Source organism: Canis lupus, chromosome 21, assembly GCF_048164855.1.
Source record: "Canis lupus baileyi chromosome 21, mCanLup2.hap1, whole genome shotgun sequence".
Taxonomy (NCBI): Eukaryota; Metazoa; Chordata; class Mammalia; order Carnivora; family Canidae; genus Canis; species Canis lupus.
In genome coordinates, this window is record NC_132858.1 from 2,174,327 (window position 1) to 2,190,379 (window position 16,053).

At 52.5% G+C, this 16,053-nt stretch overlaps 1 long non-coding RNA gene across 7 annotated transcripts in view; it reads left to right on the forward strand.

Moving 5' to 3' along the window:
- The window catches only part of LOC140612317 (uncharacterized), a 74,675-nt gene extending 69,062 nt beyond the window's left edge, over positions 1-5,613 (forward strand). For 4 of the 7 annotated variants that reach the window (XR_012013596.1, XR_012013594.1, XR_012013590.1 and 1 more), the window contains 4 exons: positions 1,676-1,914; positions 3,777-3,989; positions 5,028-5,148; positions 5,297-5,613. This is a non-coding gene — a long non-coding RNA (uncharacterized lncRNA). The remainder of the gene's footprint in view (positions 1-1,675; positions 1,915-3,776; positions 3,990-5,027; positions 5,149-5,296) is intronic. The other 3 variants (XR_012013593.1, XR_012013592.1, XR_012013597.1) reach the window with 1 other exon arrangement.
- The last annotated feature ends 10,440 nt before the right edge of the window (positions 5,614-16,053 follow it).

Genomic DNA, 16,053 nt, shown 5'->3' on the forward strand with positions numbered 1-16,053 from the left:
GACAAATCGTTGTCCCTAGTGTTTTGTTCTTTTCTCTGAATGATTTTAATTATAGAACAATGTTTTTCTTCCAGAAAACATAGGAAATACAAATAAGCCGAGCACAGCAAATCATCCAGCCTCACCTGAGAGCTAACCCTGTGTATGTTCTGATGTATGTTAGTCCAGACCTGTCCTCGTCAGGGACTATGGTCTAACCCCCATTTTTGACAGCCAACAGAGGCTCGTTTAACCTCACAGCAGCCCTGTGGCTATTCTAAGCACTGTAAACTAGGAGAGTAAGGAACAGAGAGGTTAAGTCACTTGCTCACCGTCTCCCAGCCAGGAAATATCAGGGCAGCAGCAGTGGGGAGCCAACATCTTCTGCAAAGTCTGTGGGGCCCTTGTGCTAGCCTGCGTCTCCCCCCTCAGCATCACTCTTGCCTGCCTATAGCTCTCCGGTTCTACCTGCAGGGACTCTGGGGAGCAGCCCCAACCCATCTGCTCTGGGGGCTACTGAGGGGCCCACCTAGGGCTCCCCTTCTTGGTTGGGGAGGGGGCTTCCCATTCTTCCCCTCAGCCCCCCTCTCCATCCAGGCAGCATCCAGCTCCCTGGCTCAGGCAGGCCTCCTCCCCTCGAAACCTCTCCCAGCCCCTTACCACCACCCCCTCCAGGGCAGGGTCAGCCAGTCGGGCTCTGCTCCCCACCTGGGCCCAGCAGTAATTGATGTGCTCAGCGTGGCCTGAGGCAGGGCGAGATCCGGAATCATCAAAGGAAGATTAAATTATGCTCTGAAGCAGCCAAGGGGTTGTTTTAGGAAGGTTTTCGACTTGAGGCTTGTGGTGAGCGGAGTTGCTGCTGGAGCCCCCCTGTTCTGGGCATTCGCCCTCTGCCAGGTTTTCTGGCTCCTAATTGGGCCTGGGTTATTGGTCTGTTCCTGTCCTCGTGGAGTGTTGTTTAAAGGAGCCTGGTGACTCCCCGTGGAGGCTGCTGGAGGTGAGCCAGAGGATAGACGTGTAAGCCAGGCTGGGGTGGCCTGGCCCCCAGCGGATGTGCTGGGATTCATGAAATCTGAACCAAGGAGTTCTCTCCGCCAGGCCCAAGGGAATGGAGTCAGGCACTTGCTGTATGACCTTGGGCAAATCACCTCCCTCTGGGCCTCTCATTTCTCTTCATTAGTTAAGTGGCTCACACACACACACACACACACACACACACGCACACACACACACACGCACACGCACGCACACGCACACGCACACGCACACACGCACATTCCAGAAATCTTCTATTCAAATAGTATGCTGGGTTTGTAAGGTCGATCTATAAAGCAGATATGAGAGGAGGTGGTCTGGCTAAAGTGGGTACGAAGGTGGAGAGAAAGCTGCCCCTTCCTCACCCCCGCCCCCCAGCTCACCCTCCCCTTGGCATCGTCTGTCCCCCACTGCTCTGCCTGAGGCATCTCCATTATATTAGAGGATCTGTCACTTCTTCCTTGCTGCGATACTAAATCAAATATGTTGAAATTAAATTTTTTTTAAAGAAATGATACATCTGGGAAATCTTACACGCTAAATGCATTTTTAGTTTGGGATATGGAAATGTATTTTCTTCCTTCCTCCTTCCTTCTCCCTTCTTGACTTTTCTCTCTTGTCCCTTCATCTTTTGTCTGAGCGCTCCCCTGTGTCCTTTTAGCTGCAACGGGCTTAATCAGTGGCCCCGTCCCTGCTGGGCCCCAGCACAGGCATGTGTCTTCAGCTGGAAGGCCTAAGGAATCATCAAGTTCAAAACCAGTGTCCTGACCTTACATGCAGGGAGACCAAGGTTCGGTGAAGGAAGGAGCACACTCCTGACCCTTGACTTCCCTGGCTCCACTGCAGGCTACCATCCTTCTAAATCTTCAGTTTGCTGAAGCAGAGGACGCGTCATGACAGGTAAAACAGGGGAATCTTATTCTGTGGGAGCAGCAGTGGGGAGTCTGGGCGTTCTGGCCAATTACCGAGACCACACTGAACTTTCTGGGGGTTATCAGCTCTCCCACCTACTCATCTCTTCATTTGTTTGTTCATCTCTCCCCCGCCTCCCTCCCTCCTTCTCTTCCTCCCTCCCTCCCTCCCTCCCTCCCTTCCTCCCTTCCTCTTCCCTCCTTCCATCCATCCATTCCTCTCTCCCTCCACCCATCCTTCCCTCCATCCCCCTCCCTCCATCTTTCCATCCATCCGTCCATCCATCTATTCCATCTACCCACCCCTCCATCTGTCTAATGTGCCTCATGCCTTGTATGTATGAAGCCCCATACTAGGAGCTAAGGTGCTTGCTCTACCCTTCAGTCTGCTTGACAGAGAAAATAGCAGCCCAGAAACAATTACAGCACAAAGGAGATTGGCCTCAATGACACAGGAGAGTCCATGCAGTTGTAGTCCTTTCCAGAGAGTGAAAGAATGACTAGATTTGATGGATCAGATTATGGTGAACTTCCCAGAGAAAGAGGTGTTATTTACACTGGGTTTGGACGATTGGGAGGTAGAATCTGGGAGGGACCAGCAGCCCCAGGGGTATGATTATAGGCATGTTTGGAGAAATGGAAGGTAAGTTGGATAAACAGTGTGGACAGGACCTTTCTGCCTACTGTGGTGGTGGCCTTGGTTCCAGGGGCTGGGACATAGCTGTGATAGTCTCAGAGGGGCTGGTGATCCCCTGGGCTTCTCTACCCCTGTGCACTGGGAGTGGGGAAGGTCTTGGGTTTGTGGCTCACCAATGGAGTCATGCTCAGTAGTATCTAAACACATTTTGTGAAGTGCAGATCTTTCTCACCTCATAAAGTTTCCATATAGTTGAGTGGGCCCTTGGAGACCTCCAGGTGCTGCTGCCTGCCTGCCTCCTCACTGCCCTATCATGGGTTCAAGTCAGAAGCTGCGACATGTATAGGGCCCGTCCTGCAGCTCAGACTATGGCCCTAGGTGGGGATAGAGAGATGCTCAGTAAGTTCCCAAGAGCCAAGAGCTATTCCTAAGGGGCTCCAGATTCAGTCCATGTCCTTGGATGGCTCTAAACAGAATACGTGGCCTGTACGAACCTGGACAAGGGATTGTCCTCTGCCTTCAGGCCCCTTTTTCCCCTCCATTTATTCTAAAATTTCCTTCACAGGAACCAGGCAGTTCAGGGAAGAGGGATCTTACATGTCTGAATTTGAATCTTGCTAGTTGTTTGGCCGTGGGCAGGTGGTGTCACCTGGTTAAGCTTTAGTTTTCCCGCTTGTAAAATGGGGATTAATACCCATCTTCTAGGATTGTTGGGATTTATAAATAAAGTACATAAAACCCTGAACACAGTGCCAAGCACACAGTACTTAATTTGAGGGTCAGCCCTGAGGGAACAAGCTTCAGGAAGCCCAAGGAGTTCCAGAAGAAGAGGAGGAAGAAGAGAAAAGGTTGCTAGAAGGAGAGCACAGGAGGGGTTGGCCTTTGGCCCTGAGGGTCGCAGGCTGGAAGGGCTTCCAGGTGGTGGAAGGGGGGCTCTTGAGGCTGTCCTTGGGCACCTGGAGTATGTCCTCACCCAGCCAGTCACTGCTGAGCCCATCATGTTGCCAGGCAGGCTGGGCCTCGGCTGTCAGCCCAAGTAGGAAAGGGCAGGGACACAGGTCCCAGGATGACTAAGGGACTGTGCTTGAGTGACCGGAGACCCCAGCCCAGGGCAGGCCAGGAATGGCCCTCTTCAGTAGCTTTGAAGAGACTGGGGGGCTGGGGGGAGTCGCTCCCTGCTGGCACACTTCAGGAACTGTATCTCTCACCTCCAGGACGTGGCCAAGGTTCCCAGCCCACCTGCCACCTGAACCCAGCGCAGAGAGTGGATGGATGGATGTGGACCTGGAAACCCCTACACTGGACAGCTTCTCTAAGACCTTGAGGGAGGGGACCCCCTAGCTCCAGGCTGATGCAGCAGATGTCTCAGTCCCTGTGTCCCTGGCACTGCTTTCTGCTTATTAAATGCCCGAAACCAGGGTTGGCCGGTACAGATGCCCACAGGGCCGGGTGATGTGAAAAAGTGGGGTGGGCTAGGCGTGGGCTGTGGTGAGTGGCTGGGTGCAAGGAGAAGTGCAAGGCACATGTCCGGTCTGAAGGGGGCAGTGGTGCTCAGCGCCAGCTGGTGTTGCCATGGGAATATGCAGGCTTGGGTTGCCAGAGCTTCAGATATTTTAAAAATAGCTTGAAATCTGGACTTTGTGAAATTTTCCAATTGTGTAGGCGACCCTTCTTCCCACCTTCTGGAATCCCTTTGTCTTTTCTGCTTCTACCACCTATTAGAGCCACAAACTCCCTCAAGTGATTCCTTGTAGAGCAAGGTAGGATTTCCTTGGGTTCATCCTCCCGTTACTCCTTGCTGGACCTCAGAATTTGGAGAGCAGGGCCTTCGGCTGTCTGTTCATTCAGCAGACATTTCTCTAGCACCTGGTTTGTGCTGGGTCTTGTGCAGAGAGGTGTGGAGGATGGGAGAAGTGAAAAAGACAGAGTGTGGCTTTGGGGTCCACAGAGCCCTGGAGGGATAGTGGAGGGGACAGGCATCCGTGGAGGCCGTGCCGGGCGTCAGGAACCCTAAGGACACTGCCCCATGTGCTTCCCTCCAAGACTTCATACCAGAGTGGTGGTTTCTTGTCTGAAATCGGCCATAGGGGTGGGGTGGGAGGGTTGGCTCCATGCTGCACTCATGCTCTTTTGTCATCTTTTCACCCGCTATTCCCAAGGTAGGCTCCTCTGGGCTCCTCAGATGTCACCTCCTCAGAGAGGCTTTCCAGGACGTGCTAGGTAGAGTAGCACCCCCAACTTTAGCAACACCTTCTCTAACAGGCTCCCTGCTCTTTATAGCATGTGTCACGGCCGGGAATTCGGACTCGCTGGTCTTCCGCCTCTCCTGCCCCTGGCCATGTGGCCATGAGGGCAGGGCCTGGCTCAGACCCATTTGCTACTGACCACGCAGCAGGGGCTCTCTGAGGTCATGTTCAGCAGGTGCACGCTGTCCGCAAGCCACCCTCCTTTCCATCTCTTCTCAGGAAGCCGTCTCAGCAGGGGGAGCGCTCAGCCTTGGGCCCCACCGTCCAGCCCTAGAGTCTTCACTGGCAAAATGGGTGCAGCCCTAACAGTTCTAACCTCCCGGGGCTGGGAGAAGAGCAGGTGCGTGTGGTCCTGTGACGTGAAAGTCTGAACTCTGTCATGGGGTGTGGTGTCCCTGGGGCCTGGCTGGGAGCTTGGAGCCCATCTCACACCCAGCCCCCAACCCCCAGCAGCGCGGTTTTCCACTTGCCTTGGTTCCTGCCTACAGGCCTGCCCTGCAGTTATCTCCCTGCTCTGGGCAGAAACGCCGAGTGAAAAAGATGGGCCGAGGCTCCCGGAGCGGCCGGTGCAGGAGAGAAGCCACGGATGCAAGGGCAGATGTTCAGAGCCTGAGAAATCCCAAAGCAACTGCCACTCTTGGTCCTTGGGCTTCCAGTAGCTCCTTCCCCTCACCCACTCCTGGGGAGGGCCCCTGGCAGATGAACCTTCAGCGTGGCATAGGCATCCGCACGTGGAGGCTGTGGCCGTGGGGACGGTTTGACGGCCAGAGATGCCAACGAGCAGATGTGTAGGTGCCTGGAGGGGAGGGAGCCTGCGGGTGGGGGTGGGGGTGGGGGTGGGGGCCCACCCTGTGGTTTCCCCTCGGCTGCCTTGTGCGTGCTGGGTGCGCAGGGTGTGGAATCCTGGATGGCTGTGTCGGGGTACGCGGCCGTGGTGGCCTCCCCGGGCTCTGGCCTCCCCTCTGCCGTCAGGGCTGTTTATGAAAGGCAGACGGTGAAGTGTATCGGGTTTGCAGAGAACTCAAAGCTGACGTTGAGGGCATCTGATGAGGAGGACAGGGTCGGACTCCAAAGGACTGGACGGGCGGTGCTGAGCCTGCCACCTCCTAGTCACACCACTTCAGACTAGTCGCATAAACTTCCTGAACACTGGCTGGTCCGTCTGCAAAGTGGAGGTGATGTCACCTCCCCGCGGTGCCCTGAGGGTCAGAGACAGCGAGCCCGTGGCCGCCAGCCCAGGGCGGGGCTCCCACTGGCCACTGGCCGTGGCTAATGACAGTGGGAGCTCCTAGGGCCAGGGCATTCATGTGGCAGCGCTGTGTCCCCAGTGCCCGGGGTGGCGTGGGCACCGAGCAAATGCTTGTCAGAGGAACGAACAAGATGAGATCTGACAGGGATAAATGTCAGTTCCCGGACTCGGATCCAAAGCCCCAGCTGCACATGGGTGCTGCGGGGGTGGGGGTGGGGGTGGGGGTGAGGGTGGGGGTGGATGGCTCAGCAACTAACAGCACATGAGTGGAAAGTGGAAGGATGTAAGCTGACAGAGGTTCTGGTCACCATGAGGCGGCTTTGCCAAAACCAGGCCGGGGGCACTCGCGTGGCACCAGCAGAGGCCCAGGGCTCAGACGGACGGAGGCCACAGCGTCCCGCCTGCCTCCCCAGCCTCCGAGGACCCGAGCGCCCAGGGCCACGTGGGGGTGCACAGAGCGTGCCCCTTCCACTTGCGGGGACGGTCACTGCCTGGCTCAAGCCTCAGTTTCCTTGTCTGTAAAATGTGCACACCACAGGCTGGAGCTCACCTGGCTGCTGGGGAAGAGCAGGAATGGGGGTTGGGGCCTCGCAGGACTCAACCCCTCACGTCTGCCCCGCCCCCCTCAACACCAGGGTTGTCCACAGGGGGGACAGCTGGCGGGGGGCGGGGTCGGCCTGCACCGCTGCTTTGTGCCATTGGAGAGGATTTCGGGGTGGGGGCGGCCCCTCCCACCCTGACCTCCCCACTTTCCCCATTTGAGCTGACCCTGCAGTTCAGCCGCTTTGCCCGCGGCCGGCTTCCCTCTTTTCCTACACCTACACCTGTGCTGGGTGTAGGATGGAGGGTGCAGAAAGCCTGGGCTCCGCCTTCCTCTTGCATCCACCAGCGGGCCCGCCCGGGTGTGCCCGCCGCGAGCCTGCCTGCGGGGCCCCTGGGCGCCCCCTGGTGGCCGCGGGGCGCACTGCGCTGGGCTCTCGGGGAGGTCTTGGAGCAGAGCGACCAGAACCACGTTGGGATTCAGACGTCCTGATGAAAATCCCGGACCCCATCAGCAGATGAACGGATAAATACACACCCAGTGGAGTATTATTCAGCTTTAAAAAAGGAATGGAACTCTGACACCTGCAGCAACACCTGGCTTTTCCCTAAGCAACACATGCTTAGGGAAATCAGCCCCACATAAAGCAACAGAATATTGTAGGACTCCGCTTATACGAGGTATCCAGAATGGGCAGATTCATACGTATAAAAAGTAGAGTGGAGGTAACCAGGGACTGAGCGGGGAGAATGGGGAGCTACTGTTAATGGGTGTAGAGCTTCTGTGTGAGCTGAAGAGAAAGTTCTGGAAACAGATGGTGGTGATGGTCCCACAACACCAGAAGTGTACTTAATGCCACTGAATGGCACACGTAAAAATGGTTAGAATGCTAAATTTATGTTATATAAATTTTACCAAAATTTAAAAAGCACCAAGAAAAATCCTGGACCTGACACTTAAAGGCTTCTCTGAGCCTCCATGTCCTCATCTTTAAAATGAGGGGCGGGGAATAATGCCTAGGTCACCGCCACCACCCTGGTCCAAGCCACCTCCCCCTTGGCTGAAAGACTGCAAACAGCCTCCGCGATGGTTCCCAGGCTTCCCTCTTGGGCCTCCCACCCAAGTCTTTTTCGACTGAGCTGCAGAGCATCTAAAACTATAAACCAGATCAAGTCGCAAGCCCGCTTAAAATTCTCCCCGGACTCCTCTCCTTGGCTGACAAGATCTGGGTCTCGACCCCTACTCCTCTCAGGACTTCCCGTTCCCCTTTTGTCCCCAAGCTGTCACTCCATGCTCCTTCCTGTCTCCAGGCCCCTGGTCTTGCTGGTTACTCTGCCTTGAACAGGGATCGCCCAACTGTCTTGTTTTGCTGACTTCTTGTCCCCGGGGTCTCAGCTCATATGTGGCTTCGCTCTGTACCTCCCACTCCAACATTGCCTTGCTTCCTGGTCTTATCACCTCTATCTGGCTTTACTTCCTTTCCTCCTAGCACCAGCCATTATCTGAAATAGTCTTATCTTCTTTATGGAACTGGTTTATTCAACTGACTGGACTTCAGTGCAAGTGGGAAATAGTGTTTTCTCACCTCACCGTCCTAGCACTTGCTCTGTCGCTTCTCTCTTTCCCCTCCTTGAAAATACTTCAGGGGCTCCAGGCTGGCTCAGTCTGTAAACTGTGCAATTCCTGATCTTGGGGTCGTGAGTTTGAGCCCTACGTTGGGTATAGAGATTACTTAGAAATAAAATCTTCAAAAAAGAATTCAGCTAAGTGTAGCTTTACCCATTTCCTTCCGATATTAGATCAATTTCAATTTCTGGCATCAGAAAGTCTGATTCTTTTAGGAGACGTACAGTGAAGGATTTAGGAGTGAAGTGCTGTGATGTCTGAAGCTTGCTTTCAAATGGTTCAGCCAAGCCATGCACACACACACACACACACACACACACACCCGTCAACAATTTTTGGGTGAGCATATGGGTGTTTATTGCACTATTCTTTCAACTTTTCTGTGTGTTTGAAAATTCTTGTAAAAAGTTGGGCAAAAAAGAAACAATTTTTGCCAAGTTAAAAAACAAGCCTCATCTTATTGCAATAGAAGTATTTAGTCTCCACCCAATATCAGCTTCTCCTATGCAAGCTGACTGGGTTCTCAGCAGTGGGGGAGGTGGTCGGTGGGTGTGTGGTCACTGAGGATCAGGTCTCTCTGATTCACCTCCTTCCCCCAGGCGGGCACCGGCTTTCTGGCTTTTCTGGCTCCAGCAGGGTCCAGAGGCGTGGAGGGCTGACAGGAAAAGGACAGTGCTCCTTTTTTTTTTTTTTTTTTTTTTTTTAAGACAGTGCTCCTTGATGCAGGAGAGTCTGATCCAGGGGAGCGCTCACACCCTGCCTGGTGCTCCTGACAAAGCCGCTCTCTGTGGGGTCGCCTCGTGCCCACAGGCAGCCCTCTCAGGTGAGGTCCCGTTGAGAGCAGGCCAGTCCAGCTCTCTTCTGGGGCTCCATGGGCCGTGGCGGGAGGGGGGTCTCCCCGCCGCAGCCTTCTCCCCTCTGATCTGCCGAGCTGGAGGCCAGTCCAGGTTTCTGGTCTCCTCTTCCTCCCAACTTCTCTCCTTTGGCTTTGCCTCGGCGGTGCCCAAGGGTCAGCAGCTCAGCTAGCGCCCAGGACGACAGTGTGGGGATGACATACCACGTCCTCTCCGGCAACCTCTGCCCTCTACAGTGGTGCTCCTGAGTCCCCCCTCGCCTGGCTTGAGGGGTGGTGTTTTCTGCGGGGTGTGTGTATCAACACTCCCTCCCCGTGGGCTGGCAACTCTCTTTGGAAGAAATTCTAACTTACCCTGGATTTTTCAACCTCACTGGGGTAGGCTGGGTGAGGTGGTGGGCTAGGGTGAAGGCTTGCTTTTGTCTCTCAGTGAGCCAGCCGAGGTGGCCCTCTGGGCCCTGGGGCCTCAGCAGAGTGCTCAGGGCGGGAAAGGCCTGATCTGGGGTGTTGTCCCCTCTAGTTACTTCTTGAAGTCTCTGCAGCACAGACCAGGAAACTTTCTTACTACGGTCTATTGGTTGAAGGGGAAGCCAGGCAGAGGCCAGTCTGTGGTGGGTTGGGAGGCGGGATGCAGACACCAAGTTCACAGCAAAGAAGCCAGGAGGACCAGATCCCTGGCACCACCCCAGGTTCAGCCTCAATCCCATCCTTGCTGAACCAGCCAGCCCCAATCTTTTTTATTTTTATTTTTCTTATTTTTAATGGTCAGTAGGGGGGAATGCTGTGTTATCCATCTTAGTTCATTCCAAGCCCACATCTAACTGGGATGACAAATTTCATGGGCCAGCCTCCCCTCTCAGCTCATGCTTTGCAGGACATCACTGCTGAGATGCTGCTCTGCTTCATTCCTTTCCTCATCGTCTTCGCTGGTATGGGGGTGTCCTCTGGCTGGGGGCATGCTTGCCACTCACTTGCCTTCCTTCTTGCACACTCACAGGGCCCTTCCCCCAATTTGATGCCAGTCTGTGTGATGGAGATGTCCACAATGCTGTTTGCCCTGACTCCTTGGGACTCATTTATCTGGCAGCCTCTTGGGGTTGCTGGGAAACCCGAGATGGGGGGCTGCATCTGGCATTTACTAGCGGCCACCTAGTCTCAGTGACCAAATGGTTGGCTTTTGACTTACATACATATATGTTTTATATATATATATATGTATATATATACACACACACTAATATTATATATATAATGTTTATATCTTTATATATAATCATGCATATGATTATATATAATATATAACAATATATAATAAACATATATATGTAATATATGTATATTAAAGAGATTAGTTTATTTACTTTATTAGTTTATTTATTTTAGAGAGAGGAGGGGCAGAGGGAGGGGGTGAGGGAGAGAATCTTAAGCAGACTCTCCCCTGAGTGCAGAGCCCCACTCGGGGCTCAGTCTCACAACCCTGAGGTCAAGACCTGAGCTGAAATCCAGAATCAGATGCTTAGCCAACTGGGCCACTCAGGCACCCCGGGCTTTTGACTTATAGACGACAGGAGGCCTTTGGTCACGTTATGGTTCTGGACACCTCCCCTACTCCTCATCTTCTTGTCATGGCTGAGTACTTACAGCCCCTGGGCCCATGAGCTCAACCAAATGAGCAAGAGAGGTGCTAGGAGGGTTGGGGGCAGAAGCCAGGCGTGCAAAGCCGGCCATGGAGTAGGTCTGGCATGACATTAGCTGTGCCAGCTCTAGATAAAGTAGGAGGACTGAAAGGTCAAGCAATTTCTCCTGGTTCTGTTTTTTTTTTTTTTTTAAAGATTTATTTATTTATTCAGTCAGAGAGAGTGAGAGAGAGGCAGAGACACAGGCAGAGGGAGAAGCAGGCTCCATGCAGGGAGCCCAACACGGGACTCGATCCCGGGTCTCCAGGATCACACCCCGGGCTGCCGGCGGCGCTAAACCGCTGCGCCACCAGGGCTGCCCTCTCCTGGTTCTGTTATGCATGCATGTGTGTGTACACATGTATGTGTATAAATATGCATGCATGTGTGCATGTGTGTGCACACACATTAGAAGGGGTTGATTTCCATGCTGCTGGATCCTGAACTACAAATCGGGTGCTAAAAATGAAATTAAGGTTTATTGTATTGGTCAGTTATCTCCTAAAACCAGCGGCTTACAACAGCAATGATTTATTTTTGCTTCCACCTCTGTAGTTTGCCTGGGGGTCAGCCAGACCCTGTCTTAACTCTTGCTGGGTTTAGTCAGCTTAACATGAAAATGGCCCAGAAGACAAAGGATAAGCAGAGAGTGGGTGAGAGTACGTGTGCACGCACATTTGTGCACTTGTGTGTGTATGCGTGTGTGTGCGCATGGTGTTAGTGCATGCTTGTCCTGTGTGTGAGGTGGCAGGGTCTGGGGTGGGGCAGGCAGAGGTGGTGGCTTTCAGGGGTAACGAGTGTTTACCCCGGGAGTAGAACTGCAAACACAAATAAAAAAATAACAAATGAGTTTGATCCTCCCTATTCAAAAAAAGAGAAGAGATTTTATCCCTTCCTTTCCTTAGAGCATTCAGTTTAGAAACCTTGGAATTGTAAGTTCTGCCCCTTTGAAAAGTATGTAAATCTTTTCATAAGCTAAGCCTCTCGCCAGCTCATATCTCAGGAATACTTCCATGAGGACTGGGGGGCCATCTCTTTGAAATGGCATCGTGGAGGAAGGAAGCACCCTCTCCCCTTCTGTGGGGGGGTAGCTGCCTGACTTCAGCTGGCTGCCGTCAGAAGGACAGGGCGGAATCTATTTTTCTTTTTCAGGAGGGCAATTAGCAGACACAGGTGACCACAGTAATTCCTGGATAAACGTGGCAGGAACTGCCTGTGAGGGATCTGGGGCCAAGCCCCAAGAAGGTCTAGTGGCCTATCCTGAGAACAGGTGATGTACCTGCTGTGCGAACTGCCTGGCCACAGAAGAAGAGAGAAGACTTCCTTTGCCATCTCTGCTCGCTGCCTGTGATGCGCAGCACATTCTGGTTGAACGCTTAGTTAATTCTCCCTTCTGCTTTTGCAAATGGGTGTTCTGGGGTGGCTGGTGATTTTTGTCTTTCATTTGTATTTTCCACTCTCAGTGTCTGGGCGCCCTCCTGTGATCCTTTTGTGCACGAACGGGCATCCTTTCCAGAGAGAGAGAGAGAGAGAGAGAGAAGCAAGTCTCCCAGCCTCCCGGGCCACCTGGATCCCCCGGGGCCTCCTTGGTCAGCCTCTGTGGAGGCAGCCTCCGCCAGGAGCCCCGGAGTGCGCAGCAGCCCCGCCCCCAGCAGCCCCGCAGCCCCCCGGATGGACCCGGGTCGCCGTGTGGCCGCCAGGGGCGCCAGCGGCGGGACCGCGGGTTCTCCGGGGCCCTGCGGACCGCTCCAGCTGCGGGCAGGGGACCAGCAAGGCAGCTGGGGGCTTGATCAACCGACCGGGAAAAGCAGTCGCTATCATCTAACATTCCCTGACCACCGAGTTATAATGCAACAGGCATCCCTGACCCCAACCTGGGAAGGGCGGGGGTGGGTGGGGGTGGGTAGGGAGGGTCTTGGCTTTGGCATCAAGGTGTCTGTTTCCCACATTACTTGATAATCAAGTATTGACTGCTTCGTGACGTGTGTCGTAGGCTGCCTCAGTGTGTCCTTGAAACGAAATGGCAGCACCATTTCGCAGCAGCCACAGCAAAGTGTCTCACACCCAAAGGGCTGCATCCTTAGGTCAGGCAGGGAGGGGTCCTTGGGTCACCGAGCGTCATTCTTGGAGCTTTCTGTGCTGTGCTCCAGGGAGCATCTTTCACACAGAGCCAGGGAAGTGGTGTTCTTCATTGTTAATGTGCCTTTGAACCCAGGCCAGTGAGGGTTGGACTCACCAAAGGACGAGGGTGACTCGGATGTGTCCAAAGGGTCTGGATCTGGAAGGCAGATGTTCTTGGCACAGGGGTTGTAGGTACCCATAATTCCTTTTGTATTAATTCCTGTCGACGAGCATTCCTTGGGGAGCATTCTGTGATGCCTGGGTTGGGTGGGAGAGAGTGGTCGGTTGATTACTGCATGAGTTTGCTATGGCTGCTGCAATGAATTTCCACAAACTTAGTGACTTAAAGCAACACAAATTTGTTCTGTTACTGTTCTGGAGGTTAGAAGTCCCACTAGGCTTAAGTCAAGGTGTCCGCAGGACTGCGATCCTTCTAGAGGCTCTAGAGGAGAATCTGTTTCCTTGCCTTTTCCACTTCTAGAGGTTTCCACGTTCCTTGGCTGTGGCCTCTCCCAGCAATCACATTGCTCTGACTTCAGCTTCCATCATCACATCTTTTTTGATTCAACCACCTCCCTCCTGTAAGGACCCTTGGAATTACATTGGGTCCACCCAGATAATCCAGGATTACTTCAATCTTGCAATTAACTTGCAATCTCAAGACTGGCAAAATCGCTTTTGCCCTGTAAGGTAACATATTCACAGATTTCGGGGATTAGGCTGTGGATACTGCTGAGGAGACATTATTCTGTCTACCGTAATTTCCAATGTCTGTTTCTTAGTTTGCGTTCTCTCAAAAGCATATCGATCCTGAGACAAGAGCAAGTGGTTTATTTAGGAGGTGACCTAGGAGGGCAATGGAGAAATGGGACAGGGAAGGGAAGGGGAACAGTAGAGGGTGGGTCATCTAGACAGATACCCTTGTGGGCCTCTGGAGCTGAATCCCACTGGGGAAATTCAGGAGACAGCATGGATCTTATGTCTTTGAGTATTCTTGCACCTTGGCTGAGGGAGTTGGGGTATTGGTAAGGCAATAGGGAGTCAGGCCATCAGTTACCAAAATGGCCAAAGCCAATGGGCTGTGGTCAGGGTATTGAGAGTCTTTGCCTGTCAGCGTTGGTATGGGAGGGAGGAGAGTATGGTGGGACTATGGCAAGGCCCTGTCCCCCTCTATATTCATAAGACTCCTGGGAGGGGTGTGTGGCCAGGGCCAGGAGGCAGTCAATCTACCTGCTTTACTCAACAGATGGGAGGGTCAACAGGTATAGGCACCATCCCCTCCCACAGCCTGTGCACTGCCACTATCTGATCTGACCCCCCCTGAAATAGAGATCCCTCAGATAACCTGTGCTCACTTGGAAGTCAGGGTGGGAAGTTTCTGGCGCCCAGTGGAGAAGGAAGGAGTTGGAGGATGTTGCAGGAGATGTGTGAAGTGGAGGGCGAAGGGGCACTCAGTGAGCACCTCCTTCCACAATTAAGCCTTCTGTCTGCGCTCACTGACTTTCCCCAGCATCTTCTCCTTTCCTGCCCCTCTTCCTTTCCCTCCTTCTCTAGTTTTTGCTTTTCAGGATTGCCATGTTTTGTCATTTTAGAATTAAAATGCATAGCAAATGTGTGCCCAAACACCAGCTCTGACTTGTACCATCATTTACTAAAATGTTTTCTTTTTTTTAAGATTATTTATTTATTCATATGAGAGAGAGAGAGAGAGAGAGAGGCAGAGACAAGACAGAGGGAGAAGCAGAGCAGGCTCCATGCAAGGAGCCCGATGTGGGACCGGATCCTGGAGCCCTGAGCAGAAGGCAAATGCTCAATTGCTGAGCCACCCAGGAGTCCCACTAAAACCCTTTCTTATGGAATTTTTCAAACATCTATTAGGATCACTCAGCTTCATCATTTGGCAAATCATGTTTCACCTATATCCTCCCCTGCCCCATTTTCTTCTCATTGTTTAAAAGGACAATTTAACATTACCAATGTGGGGAGAATATGACCTGAGACCAAAGAAGAGTCCTTTAAATGGAAGAATTTTAGATGAAAGAAAAATATTTACTGTCTTGTTTTTTCTTATTTTATGGCACTCAGATGCATACTGTGTCATAAATCAGTGTTTGAGAACCACTTATCAAACCCATTGTCCTGAGTGTACAGATGAGAGGATCAAGAGCCAGAGAGAGAGGGACTTGGCCAAGGTCACTCAGAGAGAAATGGCCCGGCAGGCTGGAAGTCTTCTTGGAGCATAGGCCCATCGGAAGCAAGATTATGCAAAATCTTTTTTCCGCCAAGAAAATAAGAAAGATCAGGAAGTGGCCCATGACATTATCCTGTCCCTGAACGCAGAGCTTGACCCTCTATGGATATCAACATTTATTACTGGATTGAGGTGACCTTGAGGAGCTATGGCAACTATCTATTGCTGTGTAACAAACCGGTCCTCCAAAATGTAGTTGTTCAAAACAACTTTCATTTATTTAGCTCATGAATTTGTGGGTTCTTCTGGTCGGGTCAGCTCAGACGATTTCTGCCGGGGTTTCTCATGGGTCTGCAGTAAGCTGGTGGGTTGGTTGGCAGGCTGGTTGGTTTGATCTGGTGGGGAGCTCATTTCAGCTCCAGGATTTTCTCATTCTTACAGGAAGCAAACTAGCCTGGACTGCCAAAGAGCAGCAAGAGAGGAAAGCCCTGTGAGCAAGTACTTTCCAAGCATCTACTTGGTTCATGATTGATAAGATCTCTTTGACCAAAGCAAGTCACACAGTCATGGGATGGAGCAATAGATTCCCCTTTCTTTCTGCTCTCCCTCCTGCCCCCTCCTCCCTTCTCTTCATCCCTCCTCCTCCTTCTTCTCTTCCCCTTCTCCTTCCTCCACCTTCTTTTTCTTTTTCTTCTTCCTCCTCCTCTTCTTCCTCCTCTTCCTCCTCTCTTCCTCCTCCTCCTCCCCCTCTTCCTCCTCTTTCTCCTCCCCTTCCTCTTCCTCCTTCTCCTCCTCCTTCTTCTTTTCTTTCTTCTTTCTTTCTTTCTTTCTTTCTTTCTTTCTTTCTTTCTTTCTTTCTTTCTTTCTTCTCCTTTCCTTTCCATTCCTTTCCTTTCCTTTCCTTTCCTTTCCTTTCCTTTCCTTTCCTTTCCTTTCCTTTCCTTTCCTTTCCTTTCCTTTCCTCTTTCCTTTCCTTTCCTCTTTCCTT